Source organism: Chlorocebus sabaeus, chromosome 23, assembly GCF_047675955.1.
Source record: "Chlorocebus sabaeus isolate Y175 chromosome 23, mChlSab1.0.hap1, whole genome shotgun sequence".
NCBI classification, from domain to species: Eukaryota; Metazoa; Chordata; class Mammalia; order Primates; family Cercopithecidae; genus Chlorocebus; species Chlorocebus sabaeus.
Genome location: NC_132926.1, coordinates 35,228,914 through 35,249,871, shown reverse-complemented (window position 1 = coordinate 35,249,871; position 20,958 = coordinate 35,228,914). Strand labels below are relative to the sequence as shown.

The following is a 20,958-nucleotide window of genomic DNA, read 5'->3' as shown; positions in this document are numbered from 1 at the left end:
CACATGGACACATAGAGGGGAACAACACACACCGGGGCCTTTTGGAGGATGGAGGGTGGAAGGAGGGAGAGGATCAGGAAAAATAACTAATGGGTACTAGGCTTAACACCTGGGTGATGCAATAATCTGTACAACAAATCCCCATGACACAAGTTTACCTATGTAACAAAGCTGCACTTGTACCCGTGAACTTAAAATAAAAGTTAAAGAAAATATCAGGTACTTAGATAATGATGTTCTTCTCTGACACCCCCATGCTGTCTTTGCTTATAAGAACAATTGCAACTGAAAAGCACAAAGTCAGCACAGATAAGGGAATTACAGGTTTCAACGCAAAACCATCTGCACCAAAGTATAATGGTAGCTGCCTGAAGTTGAAGTAACACCTTGGATCTGGTCTCTTGGACTTCTGGTTGTGAAGGATGGGCCCTTCCCAAGTACTGGAGATTTTGGGTACAAGGATAAGAAAGGACAGGACAACAGGGAGGCACCAAAGGGGGTTTATCCAGAGAGTGAGAAAATGGGATACAGTAACCTCTTGCTTTTTATTAGGGCCAGCTTCATGGATGAACAACTTGCCCAGTCACACAGGACCCTGTGGTCAGAAGGGCCTCCTTTTTTAGCTTTATGATCTGCTTTCATCATCTTGAAATTTGAAATACTTTTTGAATAACGGCCCATACATTTTCATTTTGCTTTGTGTCCAGAATTATGTAGGCCATCCTGCTTGTTATCGATTTTTAGTTCCCTCTTTACTAAAAATCACAAGGAGCAAAAAGAATAACAGTTCTACCAAAGACCTGCCTTAGATTTTCTGTCTTTTGTCTTTCTACTTGATTGCTTTCTTTGTTTTGAATAAATATTTTTAATGTGCCATTTAAATTCTCCCCTTAATTTACTATATTTTCATGTTATTTTCTTAATAATTGCTCTAGGATTACAATATACATTTTATTAATTTTTAAAAAATGTTTAATTACACTTTAAGTTCTGGGATACATGTACAGAACGTGCAGGTTTGTTACATAGGTATACACATGCCATGGTGGTTTGCTACACCTATCAACCTGTTATCTACATTACACATTTCTCCTAATACCATCCCTCCCCTAACACCCCATGCCCTGACAGGCTCCAGTATGTGATGTTCTTCTCCCTGTGTCCATGTGTTCACATTTTTCAACTCCCACTTATGAGTGAGAATATGCAGTGTTTGGTTTTCTGTTCTTGTGTTAGTTTGCTGAGAATGATGGTTTCCAGCTTCATCCATGTCCCTGCAAAGGACATGAACTCATAGTTTTTTATGGCTGCATAGTATTCCATGGTGTATATGTGTCACGTTTTCTTTATCCAGTCTATCATTGATGAGCATTTGGGTTGGTTCACAATATGTATTTTCCATACAATAATAATGGGAGACTTCAACACTTCACTGTCAACATTAGACAGATCAACGAGACAGAAAGTTAACAAGGATATCCAGGAATTGAACTCATCTCTGCAGCAAGCAGACCTAATAGACATCTATAGAACTCTCCACCCCAAATCAACAGAATATACATTCTTCTCAGCACCACATCGTACTTACTCCAAAATTGACCACGTAATTGGAAGTAAAGCACTCCTCAGCAAATGTACAAGAACAGAAATTATAACAAACTGTCTCTCAGACCACAGTGCAATCAAACTAGAACTCAGGACTAAGAAACTCAATCAAAACCGCTCAACTACATGGAAACTGAACAACCTGCTCCTGAATGACTACTGGGTACATAACGAAATGAAGGCAGAAATAAAGATGTTCTTTGAAACCAATGAGAACAAAGATACAACATACCAGAATCTCTGGGACACATTTAAAGCAGTGTGTAGAGGGAAATTTATAGCACTAAATGCCCACAAGAGAAAGCAGGAAAGATCTAAAATTGACACTCTAACATCGCAATTAAAAGAACTAGAGAAGCAAGAGCAAACACATTCGAAAGCTAGCAGAAGGCAAGAAATAACTAAGATCAGAGCAGAACTGAAGGAGATAGAGACACAAAAAACCCTCCAAAAAATCAATGAATCCAGGAGTTGGTTTTTTGAAAAGATCAACAAAATTGACAGACCACTAGCAAGACTAATAAAGAAGAAAAGAGAGAAGGATCAAATCGACGCAATTAAAAATGATAAAGGGGATATCACCACCGACCCCACAGAAATACAAACTACCATCAGAGAATACTATAAACACCTCTACGCAAATAAACTGGAAAATCTAGAAGAAATGGATAATTTCCTGGACACTTACACTCTTCCAAGACTAAACCAGGAAGAAGTTGAATCCCTGAATAGACCAATAGCAGGCTCTGAAATTGAGGCAATAATTAATAGCCTACCAACCAAAAAAAGTCCAGGACCAGATGGATTCACAGCTGAATTCTACCAGAGGTACAAGGAGGAGTTGGTACCATTCCTTCTGAAACTATTCCAATCAATAGAAAAAGAGGGAATCCTCCCTAACTCATTTTATGAGGCCAACATCATCCTGATACCAAAGCCTGGCAGAGACACAACAAAAAAAGAGAATTTTAGACCAATATCCCTGATGAACATCGATGCAAAAATCCTCAATAAAATACTGGCAAACCGGATTCAGCAACACATCAAAAAGCTTATCCACCATGATCAAGTGGGCTTCATCCCTGGGATGCAAAGGTGGTTCAACATTCGCAAATCAATAAACATAATCCAGCATATAAACAGAACCAAAGACAAGAACCACATGATTATCTCAATAGATGCAGAAAAGGCTTTTGACAAAATTCAACAGCCCTTCATGCTAAAAACGCTCAATAAATTTGGTATTGATGGAACGTACCTCAAAATAATAAGAGCTATTTATGACAAACCCACAGCCAATATCATACTGAATGGGCAAAAACTGGAAAAATTCCCTTTGAAAACTGGCACAAGACAGGGATGCCCTCTCTCACCACTCCTATTCAACATAGTGTTGGAAGTTCTGGCTAGGGCAATCAGGCAAGAGAAAGAAATCAAGGGGATTCAGTTAGGAAAAGAAGAAGTCAAATTGTCCCTGTTTGCAGATGACATGACTGTATATTTAGAAAACCCCATTGTCTCAGCCCAAAATCTCCTTAAGCTGATAAGCAACTTCAGCAAAGTCTCAGGATACAAAATTAATGTGCAAAAATCACAAACATTCTTATACACCAGTAACAGACAAACAGAGAGCCAAATCAGGAATGAACTTCCATTCACAATTGCTTCAAAGAGAATAAAATACCTAGGAATCCAACTTACAAGGGATGTAAAGGACCTCTTCAAGGAGAACTACAAACTACTGCTCAGTGAAATAAAAGAGGACACAAACAAATGGAAGAACATACCATGCTCATGGATAGGAAGAATCAATATCGTGAAAATGGCCATACTGCCCAAGGTAATTTATAGATTCAATGCCATCCCCATCAAGCTACCAATGAGCTTCTTCACAGAATTGGAAAAAACTGCTTTAAAGTTCATATGGAACCAAAAAAGAGCCCGCATCTCCAAGACAATCCTAAGTCAAAAGAACAAAGCTGGAGGCATCACGCTACCTGACTTCAAACTATACTACAAGGCTACAGTAACCAAAACAGCATGGTACTGGTACCAAAACAGAGATATAGACCAATGGAACAGAACAGAGTCCTCAGAAATAATACCACACATCTACAGCCATCTGATCTTTGACAAACCTGAGAGAAACAAGAAATGGGGAAAGGATTCCCTATTTAATAAATGGTGCTGGGAAAATTGGCTAGCCATAAGTAGAAAGCTGAAACTGGATCCTTTCCTTACTCCTTATACGAAAATTAATTCAAGATGGATTAGAGACTTAAATGTTAGACCTAATACCATAAAAATCCTAGAGGAAAACCTAGGTAGTACCATTCAGGACATAGGCATGGGCAAAGACTTCATGTCTAAAACACCAAAAGCAACGGCAGCAAAAGCCAAAATTGACAAATGGGATCTCATCAAACTAAAGAGCTTCTGCACAGCAAAAGAAACTACCATCAGAGTGAACAGGCAACCTACAGAATGGGAGAAAATTTTTGCAATCGACTCATCTGACAAAGGGCTAATATCCAGAACCTACAAAGAACTCCAACAAATTTACAAGAAAAAAACAAACAACCCCATCAAAAAGTGGGCAAAGGATATGAACAGACATTTCTCAAAAGAAGACATTCATACAGCCAACAGAGACATGAAAAAATGCTCATCATCACTGGCCATCAGAGAAATGCAAATCAAAACCACAATGAGATACCATCTCACACCAGTTAGAATGGCGATCATTAAAAAGTCAGGAAACAACAGGTGCTGGAGAGGATGTGGAGAAATAGGAACACTTTTACACTGTTGGTGGGATTGTAAACTAGTTCAACCATTATGGAAAACAGTATGGCGATTCCTCAAGGATCTAGAACTAGATGTACCATAAGACCCAGCCATCCCATTACTGGGTATATACCCAAAGGATTATAAATTATGCTGCTATAAAGACACATGCACATGTATGTTTATTGCAGCACTATTCACAATAGCAAAGACTTGGAATCAACCCAAATGTCCATCAGTGACAGATTGGATTAAGAAAATGTGGCACATATACACCATGGAATACTATGCAGCCATAAAAAAGGATGAGTTTGTGTCCTTTGTAGGGACATGGATGCAGCTGGAAACCATCATTCTTAGCAAACTATCACAAGAACAGAAAACCAAACACCACATGTTCTCACTCATAGGTGGGAACTGAACAATGAGATCACTTGGACTCGGGAAGGGGAACATCACACACCGGGGCCTATCATGGGGAGGGGGGAGGGGGGAGGGATTGCATTGGGAGTTATACCTGATGTAAATGACGAGTTGATGGGTGCAGCACACCAACATGGCACAAGTATACATATGTAACAAACCTGCACGTTGTGCACATGTACCCTACAACTTAAAGTATAATAATAATAAATAAATTAAAAAAAAAACAATATGTATTTTAATGTATCATGATCTTCTTTTGGTTAACAGTAATTTAACTCCAGAAAATATAAGAACTTTACCCCAATAGAGTGCCATTCCCTCCTCCCTCCTTTGTGCTATTACTGTCCTATACATTAAATCTATACATGTTACAAACCCAACACTACAATGTTAAAATTATTGTTTCACACAATCCTATGTCTTTTAAAGAAATTGAGAAAAAATATATTTTATGGAATCTTTTATACTAACTCACATATTTATCATTTACAGTGCTCTTCATTTTTTTTCCTGTGGATTTGTATTACCTTAGAGTATCATTTCCTGAAGGTCTTCCTTCCTTCGGTACCTCTTGTAAAACAGGGCTGCTAGCAATACATTTGCTCAGTCTCTGTTTATCTGAAAATGCCCTTATTTTGCCCTCATTTTTGAAGGATAGTTTTGTTAGATACAGAATTCTTGTTTGACATTGTTTTCTTTTTGCACTACAGATTTGCCATTCTTCTTCCTTCTGGCATCCTTGGTTTTAGATGAAAAGCCAGCTTAATTGCACGGGAGCTCGCCTGTCTACGGTGTGTTCTATTCTTCTTGCTGCTTTCAAGATTTTCTCTTTGGATTTGGTGTACAACAGTTTGACAATGATGTGTTCAAGTGTGGATCTATTTGTGTTTATCCTGCTCGGGTTTATTTGAGCTACTTGGGTATATAGATTAATTTTCTAAAAAACCAAATTTTGGAAGTTTTGGCCATTATTTTTTCAAATAGGATTTTTGTCCCTTTTTCTTCCCTCTTTCTGACATTCCCCTGATGTGGTTGTTTTTGTGCTTGATCTTGTCCCACAGGTTTTTGAGGGTCTGTTAATTTTACTGCAGTCTGTTTTCTCACCATTCTCTAGATTGAGTAATTTCTATTGATTTATAGTTCACTGATTCCTTCTTCTCTCTCAAACCTGTTGTTGAACTCTCTAGTGAAATTTTTTTTTATTACCGTTATTGTACTCTTCAGTTATAGAATTTTCACTTGGTATTTTTAAAATAAATTCAATATCCTTATTAAGAATCTATTTGTTGATCTCTTATTACCCCACTTTTCTTTCATTCTTTAAGCATGGTTTGCTTTAGTTCTTTGGAAATATTTATAATAGCTGCCTTGAAATTTTTGCCCACGAATATTTGGTAACACTTACAGAGTTTCTATTAACTGTTTTTCTTTTCTTGAGTATGGGCCACGCTTTCTTTTCTTAAAAATGCAACATTTAAGATAACACATTGCAACTACCCTGAATTCTGATATTTTTTTCCCTGGATGGTGGCTGTTGCTGGTATTTTGTTTGTAACTTGCCTGGACTAAATCCGTGAAATCTGCTTCCCTAGGCTACTAATGCCTATGCTAGTTCAAAATATATATACATTCCTGATTTTATTTTTTATTTATCTACTTTTTTTTTTTTTTTTGAGACGGAGTCTCACTCTGTCGCCCAGGCTGGAGTGCAGTGGCATGATCTCAGCTCACTGCAAGCTCCGCCTCCCTAGTTCACTGCCTCTGTCTTGCCTCAGTCTCCCGCGTAGCTGGGACTACAGGCCCTGATTTTATTTTTAACCTTGGCTTGCTAGAGTTTGCTCCTGTGTCTGTACAGCCTTAGTGGTCAGTTCATGATTGAACATCATTTATGTTCAAACACCTTAAACCACTAAGGTTTCCATCCTTTGCCCTTTTTTACCTATTTTCAGGTAGAGGAACATATACAAAGTTCAGGCTCTTTTCAAGCTCCCCTGAGTCTGGTATCTGCTGGACCTTTTTGAGTCTCCTATGCACATACATTGAGACTTTGGATTAACCAGAAGCATATAAAGGGCTTCTGTCCCTTCAGTCTCCACTGCCCATATACACAGCCTCAGCCAGCAATATGCTGTCTCTGACCACAACCGCAACTTCAGGCTGCCGGAGTCGATGGCCCTTCCAACTCACTCCCGTCCAAGACGATCATTTCTATTGACAACTTTGCTTGGTGTCTGCACTGCCCAGCTCTTCAAACTGGTTGAGTCTCCTTCAACATCTACAGAGAAGCTACTGGTCATCATGGCTTGCTGTACCTTGGCAGAACCAATAGGCTGGGTTGAGGTGGATGAGAGGAGGCCTAGGTCAGAACATCTCAGATTCCCAGTCTGAGTGATGTCCCATGCTTTTAAAAAAATAAACACTTCTCAGATTGTCACAGGACTTTGGTTGATTTCCAGAGCACAAATAGTTGAAGTTTCCAACTTTCCACAGCTCTATCACTGCATTTTGGGAAGAGGATTTACCCAACCTCCTCCTAGAGTCATGGCTAAAAGTCCACTCTTTGCCTTGGGTTTTGACTTGTCTCTCTCTTCTTCCTTCGTTGTTCTCCTTTCACACACTTAAGTCCAACACATGCTAGTGGCTCTAGAGCAATAAAATCTTTCTTGTGTGTGTAAGATAACTTCAGCAACAGATTATTTAGTACTATTGATATAAACCACACAGATTAACTTGTGGCAAGTCAAAAGCATTCAGTGAACTCTCTAAACACTGCTTGCCATCTATCCTCAGGCTTGTGGCCTTTCCTGCAGGCAAGGAGTGACGGATATCTGATGCTGCCTGCATGCTGTTACACCTGTCACAACTCTAGCACACATCACTAAATGACTGCGACTTTCTTCCCCACTAACCCTAGACATGGTCTCAGAATCTTCCTCAGACAGAACTCCAGGCAGCCATTATGTGGTCCAGAAGATGAGACCTCATAGTCATACCTTCTTCTTCTTCTTCTTCTTCTTCTTCTTCTTCTTCTTCTTCTTCTTCTTCTTCTTCTTCTTCTTCTTCTTCTTTTTTTTTTTTTTTTTTTGAGATGGAGTCTTGCTCTGTCACCCAGGCTGGAGGGCAGTGGTGCGACCTCGGCTCACTGCAACCTCTGCCTCCCAGATTCAAGCGATTCTCCTGCCTCAGCCTCCTGAGTAGCCAGGATTACAGGTGCCTGCCACCATGCCTGGCTAATTTTTTAATTTTTAGTAGAGATGGGGTTTCACCGTGTTGGCCAGGCTGGTCTTCAACTCCTGACCTTGTGATCCACCTGCCTCGGCCTCCCAAAGTGCTGGGATTACAGGTGTGAGCCACCACGCCCGGCCGCCTTCAAGTCCCCAAAGCTGAAATGTATAATTCATCACACTATCTGCTGTGCTTCCACATATCAGTCAAGGCTTGGGGTTGGTTTCCTGAGGAACATATCTTTTTTTACTTGTGCCTCAAGTTCAGCTCCTGTGACAGTTTTTCTTCTGAACATTTGCACTTACTCCTTTGGTGATTTCATCGATTTTCATGATTTTAAATCCCATCCATTTATTGGCCCTTTTCAGGTTTATATATTTTTTAGATCAGATCTCTCCCCCAAACTCCAACTCTCTACATGCCATCTCCACTTAGAAATCTAAAGGACACCTCTAAGTCACCATACCCAAAACTGAACAGTTCCTACCTGGAGCCTCTTCAACCTACAGGCTTTCTCCATCTTGATTGATATTCATTCATCTGCTCAGATGCTCAGACCAAAAAAAAAAAAAAAAATCGAGTTATTCTTAATTCTCTTCATTCTCTCTCATACCATCAGGAAATTCTGCTGGTTTTACTTTAAAAATAAATCAGAACCCTGTGCCTTCTTAACACTGTCACTGCTACCATCCTAGTCTGAGAAATACCATCTTTCACAGGGCTATTGCAACTGGTTTTACTACTTCTAACTTTGATCTCTCATATCCCATACTCAACATGGCACCCAGAGTGATCCTTAAACCTTGGTATACTATGCTCAACATTGTAGCCAGAAAGATCCTTTCGAAAAATGAGGCTGATCATGTCAGTTTTGTACTCAAAACATTCCGGTGGCTTCTCATTTCACTTAGGGAAAAAGCCAAAGGTTTTCCAGTGACTTACAATACTCTACATAGTCTGTCTTACCACCCTCTTCAATTCACTTATCTTTCACTACACTGCCTCTTACTCCTTTCCAGCCTTGCTGGCATCCTTAATGCTTCTGGAAAACATGATACTGGCTTTTTGGAGACTTTGCATTGGCCATTTTCTTTTCCTGAAATCCTCTTCCTTCAAATATCCAAGGGACTAATTCTCTCACTTCCTTCAAGTCTTTGCTCAGATGTCACCTTCTCAATGAAGCCCACCTTGTATTTATAATTGCAAACCCTATCCTTCCCATCTGTGTGTCCCCACTGCCCCCCTACCTCTCTCTTCTTCCACATCCCTCTCACTCATTCCCACATTTCTATTCTTTTCATAGCATATTACTTTCTACTATATGATTTACTTATTTCCTATCCTTAATGTTTGTCATCTGTCTCCTCCTTCTCTAGAACGTAACTCAAAAAGGGTGGGGACTTTTGTTCAGTGACATATCATTTCACAGTTTCTAGAAATGTGCCTGGCACATAACAGACATTCAAAAAACATTTGTTGAATGAACAAGTCAGCGGCAGATCTATGGTTCTGATACAGTTTTAGAAAACATGCACTGAATGTGAGAACACTTTCCAAAGAAATGTCAGGAGAAGCATAGTTAAAAGAAATGTCAAGAAACTCCATGAAAAAGAAGAGTCCATGGCAAAAAGAAGAAAAGAAAAAAAATGATTGGGAAATGATGGATATAATATACTTATCTTGGTGAGTCATGGGGTATATTAGCATATTAAAAGTTATGAGAAGTCCTACAGGAAAAAAATGGGCTTAATTTTATTATTTAAAAAAAATTCAACACAAGCTCAAACTTCAAAAAAAAAAAAGATTTCTATATCATATTGTATAAATAAAATAAGCAGCAATTTTGCATGTGGGCTCTGGAGATAGACTACTAGGGTTTATATCTTGGCTTGCCATTTACAAGAGTTATTTGATGTCTCTAAGCCTCAGCTCTTTTATCTGTAAAATAAGGTAGTATGTATATTACAGGTTTGGGGTTAGAATTAAGATAATATAAGTAAACAGTGCCTAATACATGGTAAGAACTCCCACAATGTAAAAAACTAAACAATGATCTAAATGCCTGTGATCTGCCAGTTATTATCCTTGACTCTGGGGATACAGATTAGAAATTGGTCCCTGGTCTCATGGAATTTATGTTCTGTAGGCAGAAGACAGATTAGAAACACATAAACCAATAGATGAACATTTTCTGATAGTGGCACTATTATGAAGAAAATAAATCAGGGTTATGTGATAGAAATAGTGAAATGGAGGGCTGCTTCAGACTGAATAGTCCAGAAGGATTTTCAGAGAAGAGGATGCTCATACTGAGAGCTGGTCAGTGAGGAGCCAGTCAAGCAAGGGTCTCTCTGGAGGAACAGGAGCACAGGCAGAAGGAACAACAAGGACAGATGTGTAAAGGGAGAAATAAGCTTGGCTTGCTCAGGATTAGATAAAAAGTTCATGTGGCTGGTCATGGGGAGTACTGGAGAAAAATAGCATTTTTTTTGTAGCTCTAAATAACACTAACCCCTCTGGGTCTTTATTTGTAGGATGACTTTTCAATTTATAATTCTTTCTTGGGGGAAAGAAGAGAGGCTCTGGAGGATTGTGGCAACGATCCAGTGGTTTGGAGGGAAAGAGAGAGGCAATGATCACAGTTCTACGATTCAGGGGGAATTGACCAGCCTATTTTGAATAGGCTTCCCGGGTTAAAGTGGTAATCTTTTCTCTCCACCATTCACAAAAAGGACAGTGGGGTTAGGTGGACATGAAGTGTCAACTCAGAGGATAGGGGAATATGAATTAAAAATGCAGAAAAAAGGCTTGTAGCTGGGACTCACTGACGTTGTGGTTTCTCTTGAACCCCAATGTTCTCATTGTTGTTGAAGGCTAAGTTCATTTATCTTTGTCGTATTAGAATTTTATGTCTAAAATTTGTTTTTTATGTATTCTCACCCCACCTTTCTCTTTTTTGGAATGCAGAGACTAGTCTCTTGGGTGTGGCTAAACATCCAGGAGAATGCTCAGCAAATACCACATGGTATTACTTTTAACTTGCAAAAGCTTAATTGCTCACCATATTATAATTAAGTCCTTTTCCATACGTAAAGTCTCCCTCACATGTCCAGAGAATGTAAATTCTCACTGGTGTTCATTTGACCTTGCCAAACTAGCCTGAATATTTTGTTCTCTATTGTGCTAAAGATAATTTTTTTTAGTGCTCTTCTCAATGACTATAGTTGAAAGGAGGAGAAAGTGATATCTCTGTAATGCAAGCCAGAGCCTTCCGCAATAATACATTGGCAAGTGGCAATGTGATGAAAATGTTTTATGTGGGCATGCTTTTGTTTCCCATCTTAGTGTTTCTGAGTGCAGATCCAATCTGCTCGTTATTCTTCTGCTACACAATGGGAAATGGAGGTAAGAAGATTGCTGACCTCCCTGCAGCTTTGAGACAAAATTTCTTGACTGCTAGCTCACAATAGGCCTTCTTGGAACTCTCCAGAAATAGCACCCTCTCTCAATAATCTCTTCTTTCTAGATGGGCAGTGCTATTTTGATCAACTTAACCCCAGTCAAGGGTACCCTACAGCACCAATTCAAAGATTCGGGGGTTGACTGTTTGCCTATCGAGATTTACTCAGATGTCATCGTCCTTCTTTCTTGGCTTTTGAGGCATTTCATTATTCCTAGCAACTCCAGTTGAGGGTAAACATGAGATACTGGGAATAAAATTCAAGTCACTTTTAGCTTCTTATTAGCAGGTATGGGAAAAACCTGGGAGTAACTTGGGTGGATGGTAGAAAGGACTGAAATTGTCCAAAGTGAGGTTTGAGAAATATCTATGGGTTCTAATTAGCCCCACCTTAGCTTATTCTTTCCATACCATAGTTCATAGTGAGTTGACTATAAATGGAAAACACCTATTAATTCTCTTAACTAATAAAGAAGTTCCTTTCCTATATAATGTAGAAGACTAATTTAGAAGAGAATTGTGTGTGAGTGCACACATGGCATATGTGTGGATGCATGCACATGTGTGAGTGAATGGATGAATCCAGACATTTTCCCCCCAGCCTCCATCAGCAAATCCGTGTCTGGTCATCAGCAATAATCTGGACTATTTCTCGTCATTCTTCCTGAAGCACCAGGAGAATTTCAAACTCTTTGACCCTTCCTTAGCATGCTTGAACTGAATTGTTTAGATTGGCCTACCCATTTATTCAGTAACTATTCACTACACATCACTCCCTTTTGTTTGTTTTCCTTAAAGTAGATCAAAATAATCTCCAGGGAACTGGGATTCTCGAATTCAAGGCCTATTGTATTCTAGGGTTTATCAAGTTATCAGCCTATCCCTCAGCTTTCTATCCTGGTTTGAAAGGATAATTTGAATTACCTCATAAATTGATATGGTTTGGCTGTATCCCCACCTAAATCTCATCTCAAATGGTAGTTCCCATGATCCCCACATGTTGTGGGAGGGGCTCAGTGGGAGGTATTAAATTATGGGTCTGGTTACCCCTATACTACTGTTCTTGTGATAGAAAGTGAGTTCTCAGGAGGTCTCATGGTTTTAAAATGAGCTTTTCCCCCTTTTGCTTGGCACTTTTTCTTGTCTGCCACCATGTAAGATGTGCCTTTGCTTCTCCTTTGCCTTCTGTCATGACTGTGAGGCCTCCCGAGCCATGTGGAACTGTGAGTCCATTAAACTTCTTTCCTTTATAAATTACCCAGTCTTGGGTATGTCTTTATTAGCAGCATGAGAACAGACTGACAGACAGATCTTCAGACAATAGATTCCATGAAGAGACTGAAGACTCTAGTGGCCCAGGTAGCTGCATCTTCTCCCAGCTTTCTTCTTCTTTATATACATCCCATTTGTGATCATGATAAACAAAGTCACAGAGCAGTGAGAAAAGGAAAACTAACCACCTAGTATATGCAGAGAAATACCAAACACTGAAGTAGATCAAGAAGACTTCCTTGAGTAAGGGGGCAGGAGGAGAAAACTATATCCAGCAGAGATATTACAGCTGTGGGGGTATCAAAGAAGCCTTGAGAATCTGGAAGGGCAGCCTAGGAAACAGTGTTTCTTTACCTGCACCAGCACTAAGCATGCTAAAATATCCACGTGGGAATTATATTGTATGCTGTTTTAATTAAAGCTGTTTGTATTCTACCTTGGAATTGTTACTAATTCTGTTTGCTCTTTGAGAAATTCTTATTTCTTTTTAATATCCTTTGCTTTGGCAGCTGAGATTTCAAGTAACAGGGATTGGAAAATAATCCCATGTGTTTCCAATTGGATGAATTTTTTGGTTGTAAAGTTATTTCCTAAGACTTTTTTTTTCCAATTAACATATGAGATCCTTGAGGAGTATCCTGGATAAATGCCCAAGTTGCTCTTTGGTTAAGTAGAATAACACAAAGGCTGTATCCAGGGAACCCAATCCTCTGATTACAGAGCAGGTCAAAGCTGCACCTTAATTATTTCTTTAAAAAATCAAAAGATTTAAAAAATGATTATTAGGGAGTTTTTATTCCCATTCTCTCTCAGATAAGTATTTTGGCTATGGCGCCTGATTCTTGAGGAAAAAACAAGAGAAAAAATAAAACCTATTATCAACCACACTTGGAATACCATTAAGAGCCACCTCACTTTATTCTGAAATTTCTGCTTCAGGGAGATTACCAAGCATCCAGAGAGAAGCAGAATGAGACCCATTTAAGAATGTGTGACCTATTGCGACAAACGGAAGTTCTGAGGTGTCCTGGAATTAGAAGAGGTAGTTTTTCATAAGCTGGGGGCGGGGGAGCACATGTTGGGTGCCTGGGGAGGCTTTGGCCTCAACAAACATACCTGTAACTTTTCTAGGTTTAGCTGTAGCTTAACATTTAAAACTAAATATTTGAAAGTTGTATCCAATTTCCTCAAAGCTAAAAGAGAAATCAGAGAGCAAACTTTTTTTTTTTTTTTATTGAAAGGTGTTGCTGAGGTGAACAAGGACTATTATTCTAACAGCATAAAGCACTTTCTTCCAGATCACCAACTGATAATGTTTGTAAATAGGTAGGGGTAATATGAATGTAGAATGATGGGGAAGATAGAATTTGCCTTTGGTATGGAAAAATAGATGGGAAATTATCACTCTTCTACTGCAAAGCATTCATACTCCATCGGTTACCACTGATTAATTTATGCATTTATTTATTCTCCCTACTACTATTTATTGAACTTATTTAGTTTCTAGGCATTGAAGTTTCAACAGTAAATCACACAGACTTAGATTCAGTCCTCAAAGTACTTAAAGTCTATCTGTGCCTCTCAAAATTCATGTGTTGAAATCCTAATCCCCAAGGTGATGGTTTTAGGAGCTGGGGCCTTTGGGAGGTGACTAGATCATGAGGGCAGAGCTCTCACGAATGGAATTAGTGCCATTATATAGTAGGCTCCAGACAGACCCTCATCCCTTCCATCATGTGAGGTACACCTGAAGGCACTGTCTATGAGCCCGAACACAGGCCCTCACCAGACTCTAAGTTTACCAGCACCTTAACTTTGGACTTTCCAGCTTCCAGAACTAGGAGAAATAAATTTATGTTGTTTATAAGCTACTCGGCTTATGATATTTTATTATAGCCATCTGAATGGACTGTGACACTGTCTAATGAAGGACACAGACAATGATCTAAGATGTGATTATGCCATGTAATCCATGCCAATATGGGGGAATGCCAAGTAGATCTGGGAGCACTTAGCAAGGCCACCCAGCAATATGTGGGGATGGTGGTAGGCTGTCAGGAAATACATTTCCTGAAGTGGCATTTTAGCTGAGGCCTGAAAGTGTGAGCCAGGTAAGAGAGGATTGAAAGTAAAGAGGGCAAGAAAAGAGAAAAAAAGAAGTTCTCATAGTATGTTGGAGATTCTAAAAGAAGCTTGGTGTGTCTTCAGTGTAAAGTTTGGAAAAGGGTGGTAGAAAACATGGCTAGAGCGGGGAGCAAGCCTTAAAGCTGTGCCTATTTAAGACCTAACTTCTGAGGTCTGCATATGCCTTGGACTCAGATAGAGCTGGGTTTGATTTCCAGTTCTGATCTTTCCCAGCAACTTAGGCAAGTTATGCCACTTCTAAGCCTCATTTTCCTTATCTATGTAATGGGGAATATACCTACTTCATAGGATTGCTCAGAAAATTAAATGATGAAGCATATCTGTACCTGGCAGATGGAGCATATCTGTGCCTCGCATATCTCAATACATGGGAGCTACAGCTGTTGCTGTTACTACAGTCAAACACAATGGCATTCCAACAAGGAATAATGTATGAGGAAAGTAAGTGCTGCTACCATCAGTTTAGCCATCAGCAGAGCTACATATGTTGACATTTTGGGGTGGGGTAACTTCCTGATGGGTCTCAGTATCTTATTCTTTTCAGAGTTTAGCCCCGTCCTTTGTTTCAAGAAAGCAAAGATTTCCCTCTGTAAGCAGTGGAGTCATTTGATACAATCGTTCTAGGCATTGTGCCCATCCATTATTACACTTTGTCCTGGTCACTCATGCTGCCTAAGAAGATGCAAATTATCTTCCCATCCACCTCTGAGTGGGCATAAGAAGTAAATGAAATAAACTAATGCAGTGGTTGCTAATATCCATGTTACCTTCTTTTTATTATCAGCCTTAAGACTCCTTGTAAGCAGGAAAAGAAAAGGAAAAAAAAAAAACCCTAGACAGTTATGAAGGATGGTTTCTCAAAAAAAAAAAAAAAAAAAGATATGTCTATTGAGATTTTTACAGTCCTTTTGATTGCTTTTCACATCACTAGACTCAAACAAACAGAACCTCTCTGTACACAGAGCTAGTAGGAAGACATGCACAAAGCACTAAAGCTCTCTCTGAGCCAGAAAGAGATGCCTGTCATCTCATTTCTTTTAGCCCCTACGGCTGTGAGCTTGGTTTTTCTATGTGAACACTCTAACACACCTGTACTGAGAATGTATTCCTTGCCAGGTAACTGTGGATCATAGAAATAAAGTACATATTCTATGCCCTCCCGGGGTCCTTGGTCTGTTATGGGAGACACACCAGTGAGCCAGTGTTATTTGTTTTCAATGCTGTCTAATGGACAGTCCCTGTGGTAAATGCTTCATACGCTTTATTAGAGTCCTCCAAACCATCCTTCGAACTAGACAGTATAAACTTCCATTTGTGGATAAAACAATTGAGATTTTAAAGTGGTTACGAGGCTGGGCGCGGTGGCTCACGTCTGTAATCCCAGCACTTTGGGAAGCCAAGGCGGGCGGATCACCTGAGGTTGGGAATTTGAGATCAACCTGGCTAACATGGTGAAACCTCTACTAAAAATACAAAATTAGCCAGGTGCAGTGGCGCCTGCCTATAATCCTAGCTACTTAGGAGGCTGAGGCAGGAAAATCGCTTGAACCAGGGTAGCAGAGCTTGCAGTGAGCCGAGATTGCACCATTGCACTCCAGCCTGGGTGACAGAGTGAGACTCTGTCTCAAAAGAAAAAAAAAAAAAAGTGGTTACTAGTAACTTCCCCAAAGATAGATAGGTAGTGAGTGGCAGAGCTGGGATGGGGCTGGGGCAGTCTTGCTTTCACACTTTATGTCATGCCACCTCCTCACTCCTCACAGTCTGTCAGTGGGTTACTCTGATATGTGTTATTAAGGGGTTACTTAAGTACTAAGTATTGTGGAAGAACTGTGGGTCCACAGAGAGGAGGAACTTTTGACAGAAGGCAGAGAAAGAGAAAGAGGGAGTCAGAACAACTTGCCAGGGGAGGTGGCCTCTGCTCTGAGGTTTGAAGGTTGAACAGGGGTTGGCCATGTAAAAGCGTGAGGAAAAGAGACATCCTTTGAGCTAGAGTGAGCCGCAGTTACACCTTCACGAGGCTTAGAGAACAGGATGTCTTCAAGGAGCTGCAGGTCGCTCGGTACAGATCTTGGTTATCTGCAACAATAGAGGGAATGTGCGGGACAGATGATCTGAAATGTATGTCTGTTTGCCTTCTGTATGTATAATGTTTTTATTTATTTATATTCTGCTTCATTCCACAAAGGTTTTGAGAGAAAATTCATTACGTGGTTTTTATGCAGTGACCTTCCTAATTAAGTTTTTCTCAGCACTGTCATGTTCGTCTTTGTGTTCCCTGAGCCATATGCAGAGAGATTTGAATAAAAGTTGAATTGAATTTACATACTTTGAGCATTCTGTAAGCGGTTAGCAAGGGCAACTGGTCCCAGAAGCTTGTGGGTGGGAAGGAAAAATTTTACTGGGCCAAAACGTAAAATTGCTTAGATTGAGGTACCGTATTTCATGGAATCCAACACACTATTGATTATAGGGTATGCTGTTATTAAACTTGAAGTGCTATTAAAAAAGAAAAAAATCCTGTTCATTAAATTACAGTACAATATAAACTCACTATCTATTGCAAGATGTACTCTGATTTCAGATATATCAAATGTGAAAAAAAATGTGTCTTTAAAGAGAAATGGTGATGATATTAACCCCCACCCGAAATAGTCAGAAATTCTAAAATGTACTGATTCCCTGGTTGATGTGAGAGAAAAAAAGAAGTCTTACACATTTCTGGATGGCAATTTGCCCAACAACGTAAGCCCAAAAGATTCTGCAAACTCTTCGACCTAGTAATTATATCTCTAAGGCTGTGGGTTTGACTTTTCTATGTAAAATATAATTAAAGTTAAAGAAATACTAATTCAAATTTTAAAAGTTATATTGCATTTTAAAAATCAGGTAATAAAGTATTTGTTATAAAACTACTCCTGTGAAAAAATATATTTACATTCCACGTTTACATAGGAATTAAAATCTTGAATGACATATACCAAAATGTTGACAGAGATTGTCTGGATGAAGCAATTTTGATTTATCATTTTATGTTATAATTGAAAAACTACTAGTTAGATATAGGCCTTTTTCTTTTTTTTTTTTTCTTTTGGAAATGGAGTCTCCCTCTGTTGTCCAGGATGGAGTGCATGGAGTGCAGTGCTGTGATCTCGGCTCACTTCACCCTCCGCCTCCTGGGCTCAAGTGATTCTCCTGCCTCAGCCTCCTGAGTAGCTGGGACTACAGGCACATGCTGCCACGCCTGGCTAATTTTTTGTATTTTAGTAGAGATGGGGTTTCACTGTTGCCCAGGCTGGTCTGTAACTCCTGAGCTCAGGCAATCAGATATGGGCCTTTAAGTGGACCATACACTTGTGAATATTGGAAAATTAATTCCCTTGTCTTAGAAACTTTATTTTTTATGAAGAAGTCTCCTGAATCTTTCCTGTCTCATAAATAAGTCTGTCCAGGCCTCAGGTGGTTCCAACTGAGGCCCTGGTTAAAAGGGTGTGAAAAGATTATTTGATTCCCAATTGGAAATACAGCTTTATCACCCGGAATTTTCCCTTAAAAGCTGATACCTAAAAGGGGAAAATAAATATTTCTACCTCAGGGTGCCAGAGGGTCTGGGGGATGAGATCTTTATGATGTAATCTTAGTCTGGGGCAAAGCGTGAGACCCTGAGCACATGCAAGTCATGTTCTAGGTCCTGTGAGTGGGAAAGAGGGTGATGGGCAGAAGTCAAGCTTAGGCTTCAAATTTTGCCATGCCTTAAATGGTAAATCCTCCACCCCTAAGAACCACACTGCTACAAATTCACAACTTTTGTTTTGTAAGTCATTCATAATTCTTCATAAATGTTTTTTCTAAAAGACAAACTTTTTGGTGGCTTATACTCCACTTTAAAGGGAAAATGCAACCCTGACTGTATCTATTTATGAGGTGAACTGGACCTCCTGCTTCATAGAGGAAACATTTTTGAATGGTCAAACATAGTATTCCTGCTTGAATAGGAAAAATTGTAACTATGCATTTGGTATTTGTATTTTATCCCCAAATTAGCGAGTTGCCTTTTTGACATTTTTTTCTATGTAGCTTTATATTTATGTATAGTTTGCTTTTAAAAAATAAGCTGTTCTTATACTTCCCAACACTATATACCTAACTGTTCCTTAATTTAAAGTTCAGCTCATGTACAAATTTTATTTTGCAATCAAGTTTTATTTACTTGTTTGTAGAGTTTGGTTTGTCATTGCTTTTTGTCAGCTCTGCAAGGTTTGAGCCATTTGTAACCTTTGAATATTTATATAGTATCCACCTATCTACATCTATTTTTATATAATATATGATAGTTGTAACCTAAAGAGTAAAACAAAGATTTCAAGCTCCATGGAAGTCTAGGTCAAGAAGAGATGAGTTAGCATTTGGCGAACGAAAGTATTCTAGTGGGCATCTACTGTCTGTCTTTCCTACATCACTTTCCTCTTTCTGTGGATAGCAGAACTCCATGTTGATCTTTCCACTCCACTTTGTCTTAATAGAGTTACAAGTCTCAGTGCCCTGCCCTCCTGGCTGCAGATTCAGGCCTGGATGATCAGAGCGCCACATCTACTTGGCCAGGATAGTTGACTCAAGTGTGAACACCTATTCCAAATCCAACAGAGAACTCCTCTGGAATATTTATATATGGACACAGAGAAAGGAGAATTTGTCTCCTCTTTTTTGCTTTCATTTTGGATTGTGAGCCATAAGAACACCAGTCAGGAGTTATACCTACTTGTTCTGGCCAGATGGAAGACATCCAGATGGAAGAACATTTGCTAGGGAAATAAAAAAAACCATAAGGCTACTACCCAAGGAGAACATATCTAAAAAGGGAGCACGGTGACAGACACATATTTAATGAGCCCTTAGAGACTGGATGCCACCTCTACCCTTTGATTTCCCAACAAAATCCCTTTTCTTTTTCTTGGTACAAACTTGATAGAATTGGGTTTCTGTCATTTGAAACTGCACAAGTGCTTGACTAATCCTTGACCCCTTAGTTATCTTCCAAATCACACTAGGTGCATACATATCCTCCCCATGCATCCACAGTTGGCTGTGTTCCACTGAATTCCTTATCATATGAGCATCCAAACAGGTATGATTTTATTAAATTAGTATTAGTGTAGTTACTCTAAAGAGAATATGAGTGACTTCAGCCTAGTATTATACTTTCCTTAAGCTATAGCCTTCTCCTAGAAGTATTCCTTGTTGAGTAGTTCTTTGCCCTAGTGTTCAGACTTTAGTACTGGACTAGGATGTGTGTCCACCCCTGGTGCAATCAGAGCCTCAATTTTACATTACTGAAGACCTAGCACAACCAGAAGGAATGTTTCCTGGAGACTTGTCTTCTTGGTTCTCAAGATTACCAAAGGGCATTTTAGAAAGAAAATGATTATGAGGCTACATGAAATGCAACAAGATTTTATGGCAATCAAGACTGACTTTAGAAGGCAGCTGGAAAACAGGACACTCCTCCTCCCACCCTTTCTCCTCCCCAACAAATGCCATATGTCTCTTCACAATGCATTCTGGCTCACTGCTATGTGGTTGACCTTCGATACTGAAAAAATGCCAAAACACTTGGGACCTAATTTTCCTTTCAGCTCATTGTTATAGTCACATTTAATATGGTTGAGGGAAAAAATGAAAATTATGACAAGCCGACCTGAAATTCTTTAAAGTAGTCCATCAATAAGACAGATCTCTGGATACTTCATAAGGAGGAGTCTTTGGGGCCCTTGAAAAATGATGCTTCTGTTGCCTAGGGATGTATTCAGAACCACTTCAGCATTTATGTCATCTGTAGAAAAACTAAAAAACACTAGGTTAGTGCAATTACTTTTGCACCCGCCTGATAGAACCTTTTCACTTCCTTTTTCTATGAGCATTTAATTCAATTTCAGGTTACTATATTGGATGCAGAACAGTTGATAGAGGAGTTTGCTATTCCATGTGTGGCATAGTAGAATGAGGAGACTTTTTATTGCATCTGTATAGTAAGTGAAATTTCC

General features: G+C 39.3%; 1 protein-coding gene across 5 annotated transcripts in view; it reads right to left on the bottom strand.

Annotated features, from left to right (window-relative positions):
- The window catches only part of PPP2R2B (protein phosphatase 2 regulatory subunit Bbeta), a 484,529-nt gene that overhangs the window by 323,957 nt on the left and 139,614 nt on the right, over positions 1-20,958 (bottom strand). Inside the window, exon 1 of one of the 5 annotated variants that reach the window (XM_038006383.2) lies at positions 20,613-20,744. The exons of the other annotated variants lie outside the window; for them this stretch is intronic. The gene's annotated coding sequence lies outside the window, so the exon portion shown is untranslated. Of the gene's footprint in view, positions 1-20,612; positions 20,745-20,958 lie in introns of those variants that run through there. 5 annotated transcript variants of the gene reach the window in all.